Genomic DNA, 24,021 nt, shown 5'->3' with positions numbered 1-24,021 from the left:
ACTACCCACGAATGTAAAAAGTTCAATCTTTACTAAATTTAAAAAGTCAACCCTCGGTCCACGTGGTCGAATCCAAGATTCACACTAAATCCGGATTACATATTCACTCACAAACCTTGATTATGTGATTTGCTTTAAAATACGACCTCAAAACGAGGTCTAAATCTCAATGTATACAAAATTCCTAAATTTTACTCAAAACCCCTATTTTTTACCTTAAAATTCATAGATTTGATGTTAAGATTCATGGAAAAGTAATTGAAATCGATTGAAGACTAGTTAAAGTTCTTTATCAATGAATTTGGGGAATGTGAGATTTGCAGGCTACACCAGCAACAACTGATGCTCAGCTATACCAAAACTCACCTGGAACTCACTCGAGCCCCTCGGGCTGCAATCCGAACATACACACAAGTTTAATAATATCATATGAACTCACTCGCTAACACAAATCTTCAAAATAGTATCAAATATCACTAAAGATTCCAACTAAAACTCGACTTTTGCTAATTTTCACATAATGCGCCAAAATGCGCTCGCGCCACCCAGGACCCTAATCAAATCTGCGTACAAGACTAAAAATATCATATGAACCTACAAGAAGCTTTAAAACATCGATCAGAGGTTGTTTATCGAAAATGTTGACTGTGGTCAACTTTAGTTTCAATTTAAGTCAAAAATAACATTTCTTTGAAATTTCACGTATAAACTTTTTGAAAAACTACACGGACCATGCAAGAAAGTCATAAATTATCAAATTAAGCTACGAAGGGTCTTGGAATGTAGAAAAAGGAACTAGTACTTAAAACAACCTATCAGGTCATCACAAAAAGCTTCTCGTTAAGCGTAAACTAAATAAACTGAAGGAAAAAATTCAAATATAAAAATGTATCATTTTTTTTATTAATAAGAAAAATGTGTCACATAAATTGAAACCGATGGAGTACTACTCTAGGCATCTACAAGAGAATTCAAAATTAATTGAATTGGTCGCAAATCTCATCAATATGTTGTTGAGCAAAATATATCTTTAGTAAAATAAATAATCACACAAACACTGATCCACCATTGGATCCAAATTATATTGAATGTCAAACATCATCTACTCTTTGATAAATAATTTTACGCTTTTTTTTGAGAATCAAAAGCAAAACATAGGATCTAGTACTCACAAATGAAGAGTATACTTACTGGATTCAACCTATCAAATCAGGTTTTCGACATGGATTATATATGTATAATGTAAGAACGTAAAGATTAAATTCATAACATTAAAATCCTAAATCCGTGTTTGATAGGATTATTCACTTGACAAAATAGAGTTAAAAGGAACGCAAATGGACCATATGCAATAGACTTTAGTGTTTTTCCCCTTTCACATGTTTACACTGGACCAAATGAATTTGACTTTTATAACTAGATCTTACCTGGCTCTAGTTGTAAAATATACAAATTAGAATAATTTGGACTTGAAAACAAAATTCATCAAGCATAGATATTTATTAGAAAACAAACCACGGAATTTTATTAAATTAAAACATACATTAAAATAAATCTATCAGGAAATATATTTATAACGAATCATTTGAATTTCCATATTTCATATTTTTCTTGTTATGTATAAATTAAGCTAAGCACATTTGCAGTGGCATACATGCTTATTTCCCTCTAATTTGCAAGCTCCTCCGAGCTCACAGTCACTGACACAGAACGTCCAACATTTGTCATCATCTTCTGGATTATCATATGTAATTCTGACTCCGTTATTTCTGTGGTACTATGTAGTTACCTGATCTTACATGTAACCATGAAATTTCCAAGTACTTGAGCTATTGAACTGTGATCCATGCTAGAATCCATGTCTAAGTTACATGTTTATCCTATTGGGACTCACTGAGGTCATTTCTATTGTTGAGCTATCTGCTTTCATTGCATTATATACTTACAACAACAACAACCTAGCAAAATCCCACAAGTGGGGTCTAGGGAGGGTAGTATGTACGTAGATCTTACCCCTACCCCAAAGGGGTAGAGAGGCTATTTCCGAAAGACCCTCAGCTCAAGGTAATAAAAAGAAGACAAAAGGAGACGCTATTAGATTCCTCACGGAGATCATAGGAAAAATAGGAACATAAAATACAGAAGAAAAATACAAAGCAAAAACGGTGGCTAGTAAATGGATCAAACATCGAAAAAAAATAGTAAGACACGACATTGCCCCTAGGTCTCTTAGACAAAACCCTACCGAACTAGGCTCACAAAGGTGCAAAGTAACGCAAGACTCAACTACCTCCTAGCCTACAACCATAATACTCGACCTCCACAACGTCCTATCAAGTGTCATGTCCTCGAAAATCTGAAGTCTTGCCATATGCCTGATCACCTCTCCCCAATACTTCTTAGGCCGCCCTCTACCTCTTCTCGTTCCTTCCACAACCAGCCGCTCACACCTCCTTACTGGAGCATCTAGGCTTCTCCTTTGTACATGCCCGAACCATCTGAGTGTCGCTTCCCGCATCTTGTCCTCAATGGGAGCCACGTGCACCTTCTCCCGAATATTATCATTCTTAATCTTATCCATCATAGTGTTCCTGCACATCCACCTCAACATCCTCATTTCTGCTACTTTCATCTTTTGGATATGTGAGTTCTTAGCAGGCTAAAACTTAGCCCCATACATTATGGTCGGTCTAACCACCGCTTTGTAGAACTTACCTTTGAGTATTGTTGGCACTCTCTTGTCACATAAGACTCTAGATGCTAACCTCCACTTCATCCATCCTACCCCAATATGGTGTGTGACATCCTCGTCGATCTCCCCTCCCATGTGGATAACCGAACCAAGGTACTTGAAGCTGGCTCTACTTGCATTATATACTTAGTCATATGCATATCATATCTCAGTCTTTGTTGCTATTTATTGATACAACACATCATTATTTTTGGGCTGATATTTCATGACATTGAGAGCCGAAGATGTTGGAGAGATTGATGACTGAGTGAGGCCGAGGGCCTGCTGGTGAGGATATATATATGGGATCGGGCTGCACGTCGCATCATGTTTTATTGATTTATGCCATGATTGGCTTGTTATAGTGCTTGGGCTGAAGGAGCCCCTCCGGAGTCCATACGTACCCCAATGAGCGCAGGCACCATACTGAGTTTGAGTGCCGAGAGGCGAGTGAGTAGGAGGATAGAGTGACTGTGAGGACTGAGTAAATGGGAAGACTGAGTGAATTGATACTCTGAGAGTATGCATATGGTTTATTATTGAGTCCATCGCATGTGACATGCACATGATATATAGTCATAGAGTTATATTTTTCTCATATCGTACGGTATCACGTCATTCATGACTTCTCACATATATTGACATGTGGGTATAGAGAGGTATTTTGCATTTGCTATCTGGAGAGAAAATGATATATCATATTTACTGTTGAAAGGATTTTTGGGAAAAACTCATAGTTTTCAAACTTACTTGTATTTTTAACATTTTCGGTAAAAGATTTGGGTTTCAATTATATACTTGAAAAGCGGAACTATTTTCGAAAAACTATGAAAAAGTCGAGCATTTTATCTCTGAGTTACTTTTTTATTTAATTGCTTTATATTATTTTGAACGGTTGTTCACTATTGATGTTGGACCCGACGAATGTTCCAGCTCGTCACTGCTTTCATCCTAAGGTTAGGTTTGTTACTTATTGAGTACATGGGGTCGGTTGTACTCATACTACACTTCTGCACCTTGCGTACAAATGTTGGCTATTGTTGTTGTTGCGCTCGATGGTTGTGGGATTTGCAGATATACTTGCGTTCCTGTTGTAGCTGCCTCTTGTTCATGGTAACCTTAGATTTATTAAAATTCTGTTTATGTACTTTTCAAACAGAAGATGTATTTACTTCATATCAACTTTGTAAATTCTATTCTTAGAAGCTCATGATTTATACTACTAGTCTTTGGGAATGTATAAGATTTAGATAATTCCTTTTGTTTAATTATCTTATTAATATTAGAAGAATTGGATAGTTATTAGATGTCTTACCTAGCGGGTAGGGTTAGGTGTCATCATGACTCGTGGATTTTGGATCATTGACAATGTCCATGTGTCAAATGTTGTAATACAATTTTAGGAACACGTGAGATTGTAGCTGCACATTTGAAAATATGTGGAATAATTTAAAATTATACTTTTTGTTATCATCATGGAGAAGTTTTAGGGGAGCTACAATCTGAACGTGAAGATGAAGATGATGATGAAGTAGAGGAGTGTAAGAGTGATGATGAAATACGAGAAATTTTGTATGATTTATATCCTAATATTGATGGAGGCACACGGGCATTGGTTCTGATGACTTCCTTGAAGAAGAACCGAATATTGAAGCAAAATTTGTTTATGACTTATTGAAGGATTTTGAGCAACCATTATATCAGAATTCTAAATTTTCAAAGCTTTCTACTTTGATTAAATTGTTTCACATAAAAAGTATTGGCCTTTGGAGTAATGAGTCATTTATAATGTTTTGAAAATGTTAAAGGATGAATGATTGCCTGATGGGGCTAACTTGCCATTTTCATATTATGAGGAAAAGAAGGTAATTCGAGATCTCGGTCATTCTTACCAAAAGATTGATGCTTGTAAAAACAAATGTATGTGATATATGAAGGAGGATAAACTGCTTGAATCGTGCAAAATTTGTGCCGCGTCTAGATGGAAATTTGATAAACATAGGGGGGAGACAAGGAATAAAAATGGTAAAAAGGTAGCATCAAAGTCTTTACGCTATTTTCCATTAAAGCCTAGGCTTCAGAGGTTGTTCATGTCTTCAAAGACAACTTTTCTAATGATATGGCATCAAGATGAAAGAGTTGATGATGGAACGATCAAGCACCCAGCTGATTCAATAGCGTTGAAGTCTTTTGATGAACTTCATCCATCATTTGCAACCGAGCCTCGTAATGTTCAACTTGGACTTGCTAGTGATGGATTTAAGCCATTTCGAAATTCAAAAACCCCATATAGCATTTGGCCTGTGGTACTTATTCCTTATAATTTACCACCTTAGTTTTGTATGAAGCAAGAAAATTTTATTTTGTCAATGCTTATTCCAGGTCCAGATAGTCCCGGAGATGGAATTGATGTTTATCTTCAACCCTTGATAGTGTCATTACCCTAAAACCGACCCGATTGTGATGGCGCCTATCGTGAAACTAGGCCAGCCGACACAACTCCCAATTTAACCATTTATCAATAAGAATTATTTTAAGCCTTTAATTAAACAAATGTTTCATGATGTAAGTCTACATGAACAGTGCAGAAATAATATACAAGCCCGGCATCGAGGTGTTACAAGTCACGAGCATCTACTAAGGTCTGAATACAACGGAACAGTCTAAAAATGTACTAAATATAGTCTAATGAAAGTAAGAGGAAGAAAAGCAGTGCCGCGAACGCCGGTCAGCTACCTGTTAAACTCCGATGATTCTACCTCTAAGCAATCCACACCCGCTACTGAGTTTAGCAAATACCTGAATTTGCATACAAGGTGTAGGGAGTAATGTGAGTACTCCAACTCAGTAAATAATAAAGGTAAATGAATGCGGAGCAGTAAGAAAACACGTAAACCACATCAAAACGCTACAATAAAAGCAGGATATTTCCAACACGGTATAGAAATCATTAACTTTGCAAAACATGCTCAGTTTCGGTAAAAACCTTTCTAAAACAATTTTCTATAGTTTTCAAACGAGTGAATAAACATGATAGAAATGTAAACAGCCCCTGGGGCAAAACATGTACCAGATACCGCCCCTCGGGCATAATATCAACAGAACCAGCCCCTCGGGCTACCTCGCAATCACTCGTAATCAGCCCCTCGGGCATAACATAAATCAAGAACCACCCCTCGGTCAATAACATGGAACAACATCAGCCCCTCGGGCTATGTCATATCTCATACTGGGTACCCGTGCTCACTGGGGATGTACAAACTCCGGGAGGCGCCCCTTACGGCCCAAGTGCAATATCAAGTCATCTTGTGGCTTAATCAATATATCACTCACACAGGGTACCCGTGCTCACTATGGGTGTACAGACACCGGGAGGGGCCCCTTACAGCGCAAGCGTAATATCAATCCACTGATGACGATGCCAGAGTGCACGAACTAACCTTTGGGGAGGGGAATAAAAATAATAAAAACAAAGGTAGCAAGTTAGTGCGGGTTGTAAGAAAAAGAAGTTGCGATATTTAAACACATAGTGCGAGAATATAATTCGTGTCCTAATTTGGGAGCCTCGTTATGCCCGAGGTAGGCCTAGCGACAAGTTGATTTGGAGAACTTATATTGCTAAATGCCTCATTTTGTTGATAAAAATAAGACGAATCCCAAAACGACACTAAAAATAGCAGAAAATAAAATGTCACTAATGGTCATTGGCCTTATTACATTCTTAAAGCAAAACAAAGGACTCCTAGCTACTTGGTCCTAGAAGGACCTTCTTCAGGTTAAAAGCTTTCGTTGATCAGATCCTCCAGCTCGCGCAGATTTTCTAGTAAAAATGCCTTCGCCGGGCATTATCCTTTGCCTTCCTCAGCACTTTGACAGTCGATGACTCTTTTCCTCACTTTTCCTTCCAACTCCAGCAGACTGTATTCCAGATATTCCAGCTTCTCACTAGCCCTGGTGACTCTCTCTTTTCATTCGTTGATTTGGTTACTTGATGGGAGGTTCCTCCACCAAGTAAGCAATAGTGAGGGTATGTTGACCATACCAAAGTCGGGAACTTTGTCGTTCATCCTCGTGGCATAATCAATAGGCTCTCGGCCTCATATCAAGCCACTTTGTGGCGTACAACTCAGGCCCTCGACCTTATAATCATAAATCGGTACCACACTGCTGTAGCGCGAAGCCCGATCCCATAATATCCTCACAACACAGGCCATTGGCCTCACTTAGTCAGAAATCTCTGAAGCCACTTGGGTAACAGTAACACATGATGCTCATCCCAAAATATCATTTAAATTTTCAAAAACGGAGTACAAATGGCTGAGTTATGAAAATGGTAGATTATCGAATGACTGAGTACAAGTATAAAGTACAAAACAATGATGAATAACAGTAAAAATCCCCTAAGGGTCCAAAACAGTTGGCACGAGGCCTAAACATGGCATTCAAGCTAAAACATGATGATAGCAAACAGTTTTCAATCAAATATGCAGTAAAACAGTCATTCGGAATGGACTAAGTCTCCATCCCCAGTAGTGCACGACCCTACGAGGCCTCAATGTAGCACAATGATGTGAAATTTGGGGCTTCATACCCTCAGGACAAACATTTACAATCATTACATATCTCTGCCCGGTCCAAACTCTAGCCCGCAGTGCCTTTGCCTCTCGAATCAGTCTCCAATTGCTTCGAATCTAACCAAAATCAGTTACACATCATTAATACACGGTAAAGGAACAAAGCCCAAGCAAAAATAATCGAATTAACTCAAAAATCCCAAAAATTGGCCAAACCCAGCCCCCGGGCCTACATCTCGGAATCCGATAAAAATCACATCAATAGAATCCACATCCTTTCACGAATCTACCCCATATCAAACTCATCAAAATCTGACCTCAATTGCCCATTTAAATCCCTAAAAGAATTCTCAAACTTTTCTTCTATTTTCCCATAGTTTCCCCTCTAATTTCTCAAATTAAATGATGAAATTCAAGACTAAATCATGGAATTAAACAAAATATGAGTGAAAAATACATACCCCAGTTGCTCCACTGAAAATCCCCTCAAATTTCACCTTCTCCCGAGCTCTCCAATGGATTTTATGATATTTGACTTAAACCCTCGATTTTTTAATATAAACTTTCTGCCCAAATTTTTTCTTCATCGCGAACGCGATAGCTCCCTTGCGTTCGTGAAGCACATAGCATCACTGACCAGAATTCATTCTACGCGAACGCGAGAATCCTCTCGTGAACGCGATTCACAGCTGACTTAACTCTTCACAAACGGGACCTCTACTATGCGAACACGTAGAACAATTGCCTTGGGGACCCAGGTATTCCTCTTCCTCTACGCGAACGCGGTATAAGCCTCGCGAATGCGGTTGCCATTGACCTCAGGTCTTCGCGAATGCGGTGGCCATTGACCCTAGCCCTTTGCGAACGCGGGACCATCTTCGCGAATGTGAAGGACAACTCCACAGCCTCACACCCTAACCCTTCGCGAATGTGGGACATGCATCGCGAACGCGAAGGTCAAAAACCTGCAACACCAACAACAGTACTTCTGCAATTTCCATCAACATGAAATGATCCGTTTAACCACCCGAAACTCATCCGAAGCCCTCGGGACCTCAACCAAACATGCAAACATATCCCATAACCTCATTCAAACTTGTTCCAACCTTTGGAACGCTCATAACAACGTCAAAACACCAAATCATCAAGGATTCAAGTCTAAGAAATTCCAAAAACTTCAAATTCGCTTTCGATCAAAAAGTCTATCAAACTTTGTCTAAACAACCTGAAATTTTGCACGCATATCAAATATGACACAACGGACCTATTCCAACTTTCAGAATTCCATTCCGACCCCTAAATCAAAATCTCACCTATCAATCGGAAAATGCCAAAATTCCAATTTCGTCAATTCAAGCCTAAATCTTCAACGGGCCTCCAAAATACATTCCGATCATACTCCTAAGTCCCAAATCACCTAACAGAGCTAACCAAAGAAAAAAAATCAAATCCAAGATCATATACAAATAAGTCAAAACTTGGTCAACCCTTTCAAATTTTAAGCTTCAAATTGAGAACTGTTCTTCCAAATTCATTCCGATTACCCTAAAAACCAAAACCGACGATTTCCATAAGTCATAATACACTACACGTGGCTAGTCATGCCCGATAACTGGCGAGCGAAGTGCAAAAGCTCAAAATGACTGATCGGGTCATTACATCCTCCCCTATTTAAACATACGTCCATCCTCGAACGTGCCCACAGTTGATCCTAAAGCCAACAAGTCATTGTATAACCTTACCATGCAGATACCCAAGTGTGATCCCACATCACCCTATCTCATATAGGTCTGATAACATAATGTAACCGAAACTTCACAATCCCACATGACCCATAAACCATAGAACCACATTTCTACTTCTAAAATTATCTACAAAATCAAAACCTCACATCTATACTCTGAATAAGCCCGAACTAGTTGTAACAAACCATACTTGCAGCCTTTGATGGAATTACATGGCATACCACATAGCTCAAAATCTCGTAGCGATAACTTCTGATCATAGCAGTTGCTCAGAACAACCGAATATCGATAATAAACCTCTTATCAAATAAAGCCTCATTCCAATACTTCCGTAAACTGCCAATGATAAATGAAACACGTAGAAAGCCATAACCATTCCTCAGATCAACCATTCGTGAAGCCACTTCTCCTTTGGCAAGGATCATAGCAAATTTCTGAACCAAACATCGATATTATCCTTCCAATACGCTGAACCAGAATCCGTTTGTATTCATTCTAGATCCCAGCTATCTCATCTAATCCAACACAACTACTCTGGTGATATGACACATCAATACAATCTACAGCCACAACTCGTGCAATCCCCGCACCAATAAGCAAAAATCTGAACGTACTCAAATCATTAAAAATGACTCAAATGAGAGACCTGTACTGCAAGCTCAGCAGTATCACCACACACAATGTTGAGAACCCATCACACATTCTAGAGACAGAACACACGAATCTAACCCGAAGGCTCATACCTCCATAAAACTTCGCTGCAATATGCGACTCTATACAAACACTGGTCCACATAAAACACCTCAAGTCACTATGCTCAAAATCGACAACCACGCGCAATTTGATATCTAAAACCAAAACATTTCATCATAACCACGGTGAAGCAATTGACATAACATTACACATACCCGAAAGGACACAACCGATGTACCATCTGCCGAGCAATACCCAATACTCTTCCTGCTTGAATTCCACTAAGAGGCCCCAATAAAACCGCACCACATGTGCCTATAACCAACAAATCCCAATCCACGCAATACGGAAAGGTAACTCATAGATCTCCCAGATCACTAATATGATCAATAACAATTGAATCAACACATCTCTCGACAATACAACTCGGAGTCAACCAAGTCGACTCGATCACATCCATATAGGTCTACTAATGAATCCCTTATCAAGGAGTCCCTGCAGCTGCTCTTTCAACTCCTTTAACTTTGTTGGTGCCATATGATATGGTGCCCGACACCAAATCAATACCGAAATCAACAACCTTGTCCGGTGACATGCCCGGCCATAGGAGACACATCCGGAAGAATCCCTCATCACCGGGACTGAATCAATGGTAGGAGTCTCTGCACTAACATCCATCACGCAGGCCAAATAAGAAAAAAACCCTTCCCAACCATCCGCTGGGTCTTCAAAACGAAACCGTCAAACCTCACCACTTAATCAGTGGCATCCCCAGCATAGCCAACGTCGCCGTCTTAGCACAACAGCCAAGAAGAGCACAACACTAAGACAACCAGTCTATACCCAATATTACATCCAAAATCTAACATACCGAGCAACAAAGATCCACTCGGGTCTCCAAACCTCCCATAGTTACCACACAACACTGATATACGTGGTTCACCACCATGACCTAACCTGTCTATGAGAACTCCTAGACTCCAAATCAATACAGCATGCAAATCACCATATACAATCCCAACTCCACTGTTCGAATATACAACACACCTCTAATACCCAATCATCCCATTAGAGGTACTCCTATAATTCTTCTGTGCCACCAAGAAAACTCAAATATCAGCAGTCGATCCAATAAGAGAGTGCCGCAATAATAATGTTGTATCATCAACTCAATAACATTGCCCTTTTTTCTAAAGCATATACCCTCATCAAGCTACACCACTTAGTAATATCATTTCCCCAGTCATCAGAAACTGCCTGTGCTATCTAAGAATTTATGACTTTTCCTTTCAGAACTGAATCGTGACCTTACACATGCAAATTTCAACCCTACACAACATACCGCATATACCATGCCATCCTGTGATAATTATAAGGAATTCATAACCCCTTTCGAGCCACAAGAAGCTACGTACTCAACTAGTCAAGAACATTCCATTTGACCCCATCTAGAAAAAAATCACTATACATCACATGCTCCTCACGCTAGTAGAAAATATACATCTCTAACTATGGTAGAAACCATTAGTAACTCTCTGAATTCCATCTGCACAAAACTAAACCGTTAGGACTGAATCATTCTAACTCAACCAGGCTACGTAGGTCACTAAAACCCAAGAGCATTGTCGTGAAACACTTGTATAAACTCATTACCTCATAAGCATCCAAAGAACTAATTATATCCTTACCATGCAGATCCGGCCTACTACTAAGCTATCCCATCTACCGAGTTTCCTTCTGACTTACCTTCAACTTGATACACCTTCTTGCTATAACACCACAATTTCTTAACCCAAACTCACCACACAAGACCTGTGCACGGTGAAATCGAAGGGCCGATTTCTTATTAGCAAAATGTTCCAAAGGATCACCCCGGAGGTCCGAGACCTCGAGCCGATCACTTCCCCCAAAAGCCTGTCGACACCTTCCCGAGGATAACATCGACCAAAATACCGACGAACGCAGGAAGCTCCCGAAGAATGCATCCGGGGTCAATTAAGACTATTTGAGAAAGCTGAACATCGCACACGCATACTTCATAAAGCAAGTTGGCTGTCCCGTCCCATTTCCTTTATCACACAGTATTTTGTTCTAAGTTTGGGCTCCCCCTCTTATAAAAAGGGGAGTCATTAACACCCTGTAGGGCTGATGTTGCTCCAACTATTTCCCCACAAGATCAATAATATCTCTCTCTCTCTTTCTCTCTAAATCACTCGTTCTTACTAGCTCGAAGCCACTTTGGCATTTATCAATCTCTCACTTGTTCTTCATTTATTGCTTGGTTTTAGCCATATGGAGCCTTGTTTAATCATATCTTAACTGTTATCCCATTCCCGACTACCCTCAATATCTCGAGATCGAGCCTACGTATCGACCCCGAGGTCCCCCATCGACCAGTCCGAAGCTAGGGCAGTAAGCCCCTCGGTTTGATTACTGCCTCATTTTAGCTTGCATTCTATCATTAAACTTCATATTCCTAGCATCATATTCTCTAACAACTAGTATAAAAAATAACGTATTTTTAGAATCTCATTTATAAATTCAATTGTTGTTACCATTTTCACGGTAAACAGTTTGGCACCCAACGTGGGGCTAAAAATAATAGTGGTTATTTTCTTGCTAGTTTCATTACAAAAACGCAGGTTATCTTTCACACTTTTTCTTGTCCGAGATCTTTGATTTCAGGTCAAAATGTCTGGCTCGGTAAATAGAGTCGAGAACAACAACCTCGAAAACCATAAGGAAAGCGACGTGGTTGTCCCGGCTGCCAGAACGCAACCACAAATCCCCAATAACGTGCCCGGGTCAATTCCAGCGAATGCGGATTCACAGGACGCACAACCGGTCAACACAAGACGCACAACAGGTCGATTAAACCTCATACATCCACAGAAAGCTCAAAGAACCCCAGCCAGGGAAGAACAGGAAGTTAGTTTTCATGTTATTTTTGAAATGTTGCAGGCACAATAGTTGGTGATCCCTCAGTTACAAAGCCATCCGAAGACTTCCAGCATAGCAGCCCCGGAAATAGCTCCCCCCGCTGAACAGGTAGCCGAGAGATCAAGCAATAACGAATTGGTAGCCGACCCTGCCATAGTAAAAATGCTTGAGCATCTCACCAAAAGGATCGAATCGGGTGAGAAAATTATAGTAGCCAATGATAAGAAAGTCGAGACCTACAACTCTAGGGTCGACCAGATCCCAGGTGCACCCCCGATCCTCAAAAGCGTGGATTCGAAGTAGTTCATACAAAGCCATTCCCCGAGGAAGCGGCCCCGAAGCCCATACCAAAGAAGTTCAGAATGCCGAAACTCTTAAGTACAACGGTACCACCGACCCTAAATGAACACATCCCTACACCTGCGCAATAAAAGGCAACGATATGAAGAAAGATGAGATCGAGTTCGTATTGCTGAAAAAATTTGGGGAAACACTCTCGAAGAGATCCATGATGTGGTACCAAAACATGGCTCCTAATTCCATAGATTCATTTGCCATTGTAGTAGATTCCTTCGTAAAAGCGCATGCCGGAGACATCAAGGTAGCGACAAGAAAGTCTGATGTCTTTAAAATCAAATAAAGAGAGAATGAGATGTTGTGGGAATTCGTGTCCCGCTTTCAGATGGAACGGATAGAGCTACCGCCGGTCTCCGATGACTGGGCAGTACAGGCCTTCACCCAAGGCCTGAATGAACGAAGCTCTGTGGCTTCAAAATAGCTGAAATAGAACCTGATCGAGTATCTAGTTGTAACCTGGTCGGACATCCACAATCGGTACTAGTTGTAACCTGCTATTTTACCCTTGAAGAAATGCAATATGTAGCACATAGGATGCATCAAGATGGTCTGTTATTTTGGGTACACCTGTTCTAGACGGACTCAACCCATGTAATGAGTCCCCAAAGTCAAATGCACATGATGCAAACAAACGTGCCAGTTTAAAAGGGGATTATTGTTGATTGATATATATAAAGTTCTTATTCATAAAATGCATAAATTGCGGGGTCCTCTTAAATGTCTATAATAAAATACTTAGAATTCGAGATGGGTTTTTTAGCGAATTTCACAGCCTCCCCAAAGATAATAACGCATTAGTCACTTTAGGTGCGCTTTTAATAATTTACCTTCTTAAACTCGGGTGTGCATTTCATGTGACCCAAATCAAATCCCAAAAATGTTGAATAAAATGTTTTCAGGATTGCGGGTGCATTTCATGTGACGCGATCCAAAGACACATTTTAAACGACGTTCAACTTTCTCTAAAAATAATTGAATAAAAGCGGTTGAAAGCAATATGTAGCACATAGGATGCATCAAGATGGTCTGTTATTTTGGGTACACCTGTCCTAGACGAACTCAACCCTTGTGTTGAGTCCCCAAAGTCAAAAGCACATGATGCAAACAAACGTACCTACTAGGGATCCGGCATGAGGCTGAGTTATTCTAGGTTCAAAACCTAAGTTTATTGTTCTAGACCTGGCTTACCCGAGCGGATAGCTCGAGCCGAGTGGAGGCAGCGTACCGGGAATACAGAAGCTTCACCGGCTTTGCAACTTGTCCGAACCTCGTTCTAAATTTTGAATATGACTCTAACAGAAAAGAAGTCACACGAAGTGCACACTTCTTCATGATTTAGAAGACTTAGAGAGAAGAGGGATTTCACAACAATTTATATACAGTTCACGGAATATCAAAGCGGTAAAAGCAATCAATTAGCACATTAGGCCCAAATCATGTAACAAAATCAAATAATGGATAAATCCAACTATAACAATTATTCTAAGCTCGAACTCTTGAACCCTGAACCAGAGATTCTAGGTTCTGGTCCCCAGCAGAGTCGCTAGAGCTGTCACACCTCCTTTTTCACCTACACCCCGGAAAAGGGTATATATAAAGGGAGTTTTTCTAATTAAAGGACAATCGAAACGGGATTTATTTTAAAAAATTCAGAGTCGCCACTTGAGAGATTATGGTGTCCCAAGTCACCGATTGAATCCCGAATCGAGGAAAATATGACTCTGTTTAACAGTCCGCGAACCAGAAATCCGAGTAAGGAATTCTGTTAACCCGGGAGAATGTATTATGCATTCCCGGATTCCGTGGTTCTAGCACGGTCGCTCAACTGTCATATTCAGCTTATTTATCTGATTTTAATACATGTTGAACCTTTGTGCCAATTTTAGCTTTCAACCGCTTTTATTCAATTATTTTTAGAGAAAGTTTAACGTCGTTTAAAACGTGTCTTTGGATCGCGTCATATGAAATGCACCCGCAATCCTGAACACATTTTATTCAACATTTTTGGGATTTGATTTGGGTCACATGAAATGCACACCCGAGTTTAAGAAGGTAAATTATTAAAAGCGCACCTAAAGTGACTAATGCGTTATTATCTTTGGGGAGGGCTGTGAAATTCGCTAAACAGCCCATCTCGAATTCTAAGTATTTTATTATAGACATTTAAGAGGACCCCGCAATTTATGCATTTTATGAATAAGAACTTTATATATATCAATCAACAATAATCCTCTTTTAAACTAAGGCATAAACTATATGGAAACATTAATTGGTTACCGTTAAGACCAGGCAATCTATACATACATAGCCAAAATTTCAGCAGAAGCTATTGTTGTATACAATCTATACCTTGAGCACAGTTGGACAACTTAACACATGAATCATAACAAGAAAACAAAAGTATAAACAGCAGAAGCTAATAGAATTTAACATTCAAACAAGACTCTTATTCAAATTCCAATTCGAACATCCAAATCTGTATACAAATTCAATCTGGTTCCAACTTGTGGCACTTCATTTGTTAGCAAAGGGTATGAAGGAATACCTGGAAATGAAAGTCAAAAGGGGGTGAGATCAGAAGTAAAAACAACAGCAATCACCAGCAGCAACAAAATAGTCCCAGTTTTAATCCAGCTATTAACCCCAGATAGTTCAATGAAACAGTATATGGAAGATGGTTTCAGCCAATTCAAAATTGAAAACCAGAAAATAGAAATCAATGAAACAGTAAATTCCAGTTTTTTTTCCAGTATTTTCAGAATGTTTTCTTAGCTCTCTGCCCTTGTATATCCAGTGTATCCAAAGTGTATATCGAGTGTATACCGTTCTCTCCGCCCCCTTTTTTTCTTCTCCTCTCCAAATTTCCTAGCCTTCTACCCTCTTTTAATGTTCTTCCTCTCTTAGAATCTCTTCCAAGTTTTCTTCGCTCTCTGCCCCTGTATATCCAGTGTATCCAAAGTGTATATCGAGTGTATACCGCTCTCTCCGCCCCCCTCTTTTTTTTCTTCTCTAATCTTATTTTCAGCTCCCTTAAATGGGCATTCAATTAGTGCATTTTCCACTACCAATTCAACTTTTCATTTCTTTAATCATCCACTTAATTGTCCACTCAATTAGTGTTTTTAGTTAATTTGATAATGCAAATACTACCCTACCACTATTAGGAGCTTCTCAATTAGTAAATTGGCCCAACCAGATTTTCCTCTTCTTATTCTCAATGGGTTTGGCTGAGTTTTGGTTTTGGGCCTTGCTAAATTGGCCCAACCAGATTTTCCTCTTCTTATTCGCAATGTGTTTGGCTGAGTTTTGGTTTTGGGCCTGGCTAAATTGGCCCAACCAGATTTTCCTCTTCTTATTCTCTTTTCCTTTTCAATTTTCTTTTCCTTTTTCTTTTCAACAATTAAAACTAAAATCCAATTTAATTATAAAACACCAAATTAACTTAAAAATACTAATTAATTCTAACGAATAATTATCACAAATAATTAAATTCTAAATTAAAAGAAAATCACACAATTTGACTAAAATTACAAAAAAATGTTATTATTATTTTTTTTGAATTTTCATTTTTGTAAAACACCTAATTATTAATTAATTCCCAAAAATGTAAAATCAAATCTTAAATGCCAATGCTATATTTTTGTATTTTTAATGCATTAATAAAATTAAACATTCACACAAATATATGCGAACAATCAGGGAAATCACGCAATAATTCCTAAAAATAACACATAATTAAAGAAAAGACCTAATTTTGGGAATTCTTTTGGAGTAATTCGTATAAGGCAAAAAATCGCGTGATCACAACATTCAGCATAGACTGTCGCCATAACCACCAGGAATCCAAAAGAGGGTGTAACGCGCCAAGCCAAGGGAGGAGGGTGAGCAGCGGTGTATAATCCGAGCCCCATATTGAGCAGCAGAGCATAATCCAAGTATTTCCCCGGGATGGAAGAAGTCGGTCCCCTGCTTTATCGCCCCAAGCCAACGGGGACAGCATCAACAACAACAACAACAATAACAACAACAACAACAACAACAGCATCACTGCAGCACAACCTTGTCCAAGCACAGAAGGATTGAGAGTTGTGCGATGACACGCATGGCGTAAGATCTCGAGGCCGTGGGCCTCAAACATAATGAGAAGGAAAAGACTAAAAATAACAGGAAAGGAGGAAAGGATGGGTATCAAAATAAGTTTGAATGAAAAGCCGATCACAAGAAGCCCCATTTATAGGGGGAGGGCAAAGTAACCGACAGCGCCATTAATACCCTCGAAAAGCGTAATAGCAGGCACAATCAATGTGTTCATGGAAGCTAAATCGATAGCAATGACACGACTCCAAAGAACGAAGAGTTATAACATTTTAGATGATCCTGGAGAAGCGAAAAGGTAAATTCCACGGTACTTGTAAAAGGGGTTGCGTCGTCAGCACGACGTCGTTTCAGGAGCCTGCGAAGTGCGGTGTCAAAAACATTTCTTATCGCTTCCCTATAAGAAACACGAAGACTATCTATGCACGGTGAAATCGGAGGGCCGATTTCTCATTAGCAAAATGCTTCAAAGGGTCACCCCGGAGGTCCGGGACCTCGAGCTGGTCACTTCCCCCAAAAGCCTGTTGACACCTTTCTGAGGATAACATCGACCGAAACCCCGACGAACGCAGGAAGCTCCCGACGAATTCAGGAAGCTCCCGAAGAATGCATCCAAGGTCAATTAAGTCTATTTGAGCAAGCTCAACATCGGCCCACGCATACATCATAAAGCAAGTTGGCTGTCTCGTCCCATTTCCTTTATCACACAATGTATTTTTTACTAAGTTTGGGCTCCCCCTCTTATAAAAGGGAAGTTGTTAACACCCTGTAGGGATGATGTTGCTCCAACTATTTCCCCACAATATCAACAATATCTCTCTCTCTCTTTCTCTTTCTCTCTAAATCGCTTGTTCTTACTAGCTCGAAGCCACTTTGGCATTTATCAATCTCTCACTTGTTCTTCATTTATTGCTTGGTATTGGCCATATAGAGCCCTGTTTAATCATATCTTAACTATTATCCCATTCCTGAATACCCCTGATAGCTCGAGATCGAGCCGACGTATCGACCCCGAGGTCCCCTATCGACCAGTCTGAAGCAGGCAGTAAGCCCCACGGTTTGATTACTGCCTCGTTTTAGATTGAATTCCATCATTTAACTTCATATTTCTAGCATCATATGTTGTAACAACTAGTATAAAAATAGATCACATATTCTTAGAATCCCATTTACAAATTCAATTGTCGTTTCCATTTTCACGGTAAACAAGACCCAAGCATAAAACCATATTGTCTAAGGCTCATAAGCCGTTGAATACTCTCTTAAATATTCCCAAAAGCACCACATTCAAAATACCTACCCTCACGAAACTTCATGTGAATCCAAAGTCATTACCTTCGCCTTCCTAATACTGATATATAGAATTCCCTAATTGATATAGAAATACCACAAGTCTTGACACCCTTCAATGCGAACCTCAGTTTCTAACAAACTACACTACCTGAAAATCTCCAATTATTACATGTAAAATCTTGAACCCATTAGAACCATTTCAGAGAGCCCTCCACTCTACTCAAACCATAATTAGACCGATCAAACGGACCAGACGATATGTGCTCCATTAGCACTCCGACACCGCCGAATGTAACCTCACCTTAATGCAACCAAGAAACTTCCTGCTCTATGAACTATACACCCTTTACTCATAACAACTCAAGTCATTCTGTGATTCTTATATACCCATAAAGCATAACATAACCTTTATTGAAATTTCCTTTACGCGAGCCATCCTCAGTCTCAACCTCTATAAGCCATAACTAATTCACCAGTACGCCTCAAATTGGAACCAACATAGCACATAACCGTGCAATCAGCTAATCAATAGCAGACTCCCCCAATTGGCTCAAAGTCGTAGATCAAAACACACAATAACGCATAATGCATATACTCTATTACTACCATAATACCATAGTGAGATTAAACTTAATCCTTCATAAGCTCGTGCAACACAGACCATCTAGTACCTCAAATCTTCTGCAAAATCTCGCATTCCACCTCGTAACAGTCAAGCCCACTCTCTTAAGCGACCCAAATTCAAATTGCAGCACATACATTTCGTTGGTAAAAGAGACATTCCAATAAACCACATAAGGATCACACAACATTCAGAACACTCCGTAGGAGATAACCCACCTGCTTTGCCTTAACTAAGATCTCTTTATACCCTTCCACCGACATAAATATTACGGAGTCACTTAATCTTTCTAAGTCTGAACTCATAACACAACGTGAAATCTACTCCATCCCTAACTAGAAAATATGAAAAGATTCTTCACACACCCATACCTCGGGGCGATACATCAAACCAAGATGGATATCGAGCACCAAATAGTCCTTTCTATCCTCAGGCAGACCCTTCTCGTCTCAGTCTATTCATATGAACACATATCGCAGTCTCATCATACTCGTCACGTAGCTATCCAGTTATCACTCCCACTAATAGGGACATTAACGGACATATAGATCCAAAAGCACATGCTCACACGATCAACGCCTTAGAGCTCAAGTTATAGGCAAAATTCCGGCCTCAAGTCCTCCAGACTGGCCCAACATCAACACACAAAGATCACAACTCACCCCTCGATCAGGGAATCGCAAACCGCTAATGCGCAGCTGATATCGAGCGCTAATGCACACATACGAACACATGGAAGGAATTCAAAGAGTTACATTTCAAGCAGAATCAAGGATGCACGATAAGAATTCAAGAAAGTGAAGTTTTTCCTAAAGGTTCTGCAGCCTTCCGAGGATAAGTACAGACGTCTCCGTACCGATCTGCGAGACTCTACTAAACCTGCCCATGACTTGTGAGACCTATGTAACCTAGGCTTTGATACCAACTTGTCATATCCATAAACCGACCCAGCTGTGATGGCGCCTATCGTGAAGCTAGGCCAGCCGACACAACTCCCAATTTAACCATTTATCAATAAGAATCATTTTAAACATTTAATTAAACAAATGTTTCATGATGTAAGTCTACATGACCAGTGCAAAATTAATATACAAGCCCGGCATCGGGGTTTCACAAGTCACGAACATCTACTAAAGTCTGAATACAACGGATAAGTCTGAAAATGTACTAAATATAGTATAATGAAAGCAAGAGGGAGAAAAGAAGTACTGCGAACACCAGACAGCTACCTGTTAAACTCCGATGACTCTACCTCTGAGCAATCGACATCCACTACCAAGTTTAGAAAATATCTGAATCTGCACACAAGGTGCAAGGAGTAATGTGAGTACTCCAACTCAGTAAGTTATTAAGGTAAATGAATGTTGAGCAGTAAGAAAACACGTAAACCACATCAAAACGCTACAACAAAAGAAGGATATTACCAACACGGTACAACAATCATTAACTTCGCAAATCATGCTCAGTTTCGGTAAAAACCTTTCTAAAACAATTTTCAATAGTTTTCAAACGAGTGATAAAACAGTGAATAAACATGATAGAAACGTAAACAGCCCCTCGGACAAAACATGTACCATAAACTGCCCCTCGAGCATAATATCAACAGAACCATTCCCTCGAGCTACCTCACAATCACTCGTAATCAGCCCCCGGGCATAACATAAATCAAGAACCACCCCTCAGGCAATAATATGGAACAATATCAGCCCATTAGGCTATATCACATCTCATACAGGGTACCCGCGCTCACTGGGGGTGTACAGACTCCGAAAGGGGCCCCTTATGGCCCAAGAGTAATATCAAGCCATCTCGTGACATAATCAATATATCACTAACTCAGGGTACCCGCGCTCAGTAGGGGTGTACAGACTCCTACAAGGGCCCCTTATGGACCAAGCTTAATATCAAGCCACCTCGTGGTATAATCAATAGGTTCTCGGCCTCATATCAAGCCATCTTGTGGCGTACAACTCAGGCCCTCGGCCTCATAATCATAATTCGGTACCACATTCCTGTGGCGCGCATCCCGATCCCATAATATCTTCATAACACAGGCCCTTGGTCTCACTCAGTCAGAAAATTTCAAGTCACTCGGGCAACAGTAACACATGATGCTCAAACCAAAATATCATTTAAAATTTCAAAAACGGAGTAAAAATGGCTGAGTTATGAAAACAGTAGATTATCGAATGACTGAGTACAAGTATAAAGTCAAAACAGTGAGGAATAACAGTAAATATCCCCTAAGGGGTCCAAAACAGTTGGCACGAAGCCCAAATATGGCATTCGGCCCAAAACATGATGATAGCAAACCGTTTTCAACCAAATACGCAGTAAAATATTCATTCTGGATGGACTAAATCTCAATCCCCAGCACTGCACGACCCCATGCTAGTTATCTAGCATGTGAGTCACCACAATATAGCACAACGATGTGAAATCCGGGGTTTCATACCCTTAGGACAAACATTTACAATCATTACTTACCTCTATTTGGTCCAAACTCTAGCCCGCAGTGCCTTTGCCTCTCGAATCAGTCTCCAATTGCACTGAATCTAACTAAAATTAGTTCCACATCATTATTACACGCTAAAGGAACAAAGACCAAGCGAAAATAATCAAATTAATTCAAAAATCCCGAAATTGGCCAAACCCGGCCCCAGGCCCACGTCTCAGAATTCGATAAAAATCACATCAATAGAATCTTCATCGTCTCACGAGTCTACCCATATCAAATTCATCAAAATTCGACCTCAACTGCCCATTCAAATCCCCAAAATAATTCTCAAACTTTTCTTCCATTTTTCCCCAATTTCCACTCTAATTTCTCAAATTAAATGATGAAATTCAAGCTAAATCATGGAATTAAACCAAATATGAGTGAAGAATACTTATCCCAGTTGCTCCACTGAAAATCCCCTCAAATTTCACCTTCTCCCGAGCTCTCCAATGGCTTTTATGATATTGGACTTAAACCCTCGATTTTTAAATATAAAATGTCTGCCCAGATTTTCCTTCATCACGAACGCGGCATCTCCCTCGTGTTCGTGAAGCACACAACTTCACTGACCAAAATTCCTTCTACGCAAATGCGAGAACCCTCTCGCGAATGTGATGCACAACTAACTCAACTCTTTGCGAACACGACCTCTACTACGTAAACGCGTAGAACAATTGCCTTGGGGACCCAGCTATTCTTCTTCCTCTACACGAACGCGGCATAAACCTCGCGAATGCGGTGGACTTTGACCTCAGCCGTTCAAGAACGGGGGACCATCTTCGCAAATATGAAGGCCAACTCCACAGCCTCACACCCTAACCCTTTGCGAATGCGGGACATGCATCACGAACACGAAGGCCAAAATCCTGCAACACCAACAGCTGTATTTCTGCAATTTCTATCAACATGAAATGATTCTTTTAACCACCCGAAACTCATCCGAAGCTCTCGGGACCTCAACCAAACATGCCAACAAATTCCATCACCTCATTAAAACTTGTTCCAACCTTCAGAACGCTCAAAACAATGTCAAAACACCAAATCATCAACGGATTCACGCCTAAGAAATTCCAAAAACTTCCAAATTTCGCTTTCGATCAAAAAGTCTATCAAACCCTGTCCGACTGACATGAAATTTTGCACACATATCACAAATGACACAACCAAACTACTCCAACTTTCGGAATTCCATTCCGACCCCTAAATCAAAATCTCACCTGACCCCTAAATCAAAATCTCACCTATCAACAAAAATTGCCAAAATTCCAATTTCGTCAATTCAAGCCTAAACCTTCCACGGGCCTCCAAATTACATTATGATCATGCTCCTAAGTCCCAAATCACCTAACAACACTAACCAAAACTTAAAAATTCCAATCCGAGATTATATACAAACAAGTCAAAACTTGGTCAACCCTTTCAAATTTTAAGCTTCAAACAGAGAACTGTTCTTCCAAATTTATTTCGATTACCCTAAAACACCGACGATTTACATAAGTCATAATACACCACACAGGGCTAGTCATGCCCGAATACTGGAAAGCAAAGTGTAAAAGCTCAAAAAGACCGATCGGGTCGTTATAGATAGACAAATTGAAGGAGTTAAGGGAAATTTGTATTGAGACTATTGATGCATCTACGAGACAGAATTTTAATGTCACACCTCGAGCTTAGGGGCGAGACTAGCACCCGGCACCTTACCTATCCTTGCATACCATTTGCGACTAAGAGGCTCTGAATATGTAATGGCATACTTTGGCCATGGCTAACATTACAAGATAATGTGCGAAGCAAAATATAAAACTGAATAGAGACTAACACTGACTAAATGTCAATATAAAGCTGGGTCGGCAAGGCTATCATAACCATTATAACTGACAAACCAACAAAATATACGTACAGGGCCTACAAGCCCAACATACTATACTAACTGACAGGATATGTCTACAAGCCTCCACTGATAGATGTAATGTAATCGAAATAGGGCCCCGACCTACCCATAACCTATCTACATATATACACAAGTTGTACACAAAACTTCTAGACCCAACAACTCTGAAGGACGGGGAGCTTACCAATAAAGCTGAACTCGGGCAACACCTATTGAGTAGGTCTACCCGTCTGTCTGTCTGAACCTCCACGCATGAAATGCAGTGCCCCCAGAAAGGGACGTCAGTACGAAATAATGTACCGAGTATGTAAGGCAATATACTGAAAGCTGAAACTAAACTGATAATATAATAACTGAAATCAACTGGGGGTCAAATATAATCTGAAGATATGCTCACCGGCTGATACAACTCTATTCTGTCAATATAGTAAGTAAAATAGATGTCTGGCCTTATAGGGCTTGGCAGAGCAGTTTATATATATATATAAACTGCTCTGCCGTAGTAGGCTCACTCATAGGCGATCGACCATACTAAGCTCTATATCTCAACTAACTGGGCTCACTCATAAGCGTTCGGCCA

This window comes from Nicotiana tabacum, chromosome 18 (assembly GCF_000715075.1).
Source record: "Nicotiana tabacum cultivar K326 chromosome 18, ASM71507v2, whole genome shotgun sequence".
NCBI classification, from domain to species: domain Eukaryota; kingdom Viridiplantae; phylum Streptophyta; class Magnoliopsida; order Solanales; family Solanaceae; genus Nicotiana; species Nicotiana tabacum.
The sequence above is the reverse complement of the archived record's forward strand: the minus strand, read 5'-3'. Positions refer to the sequence as shown.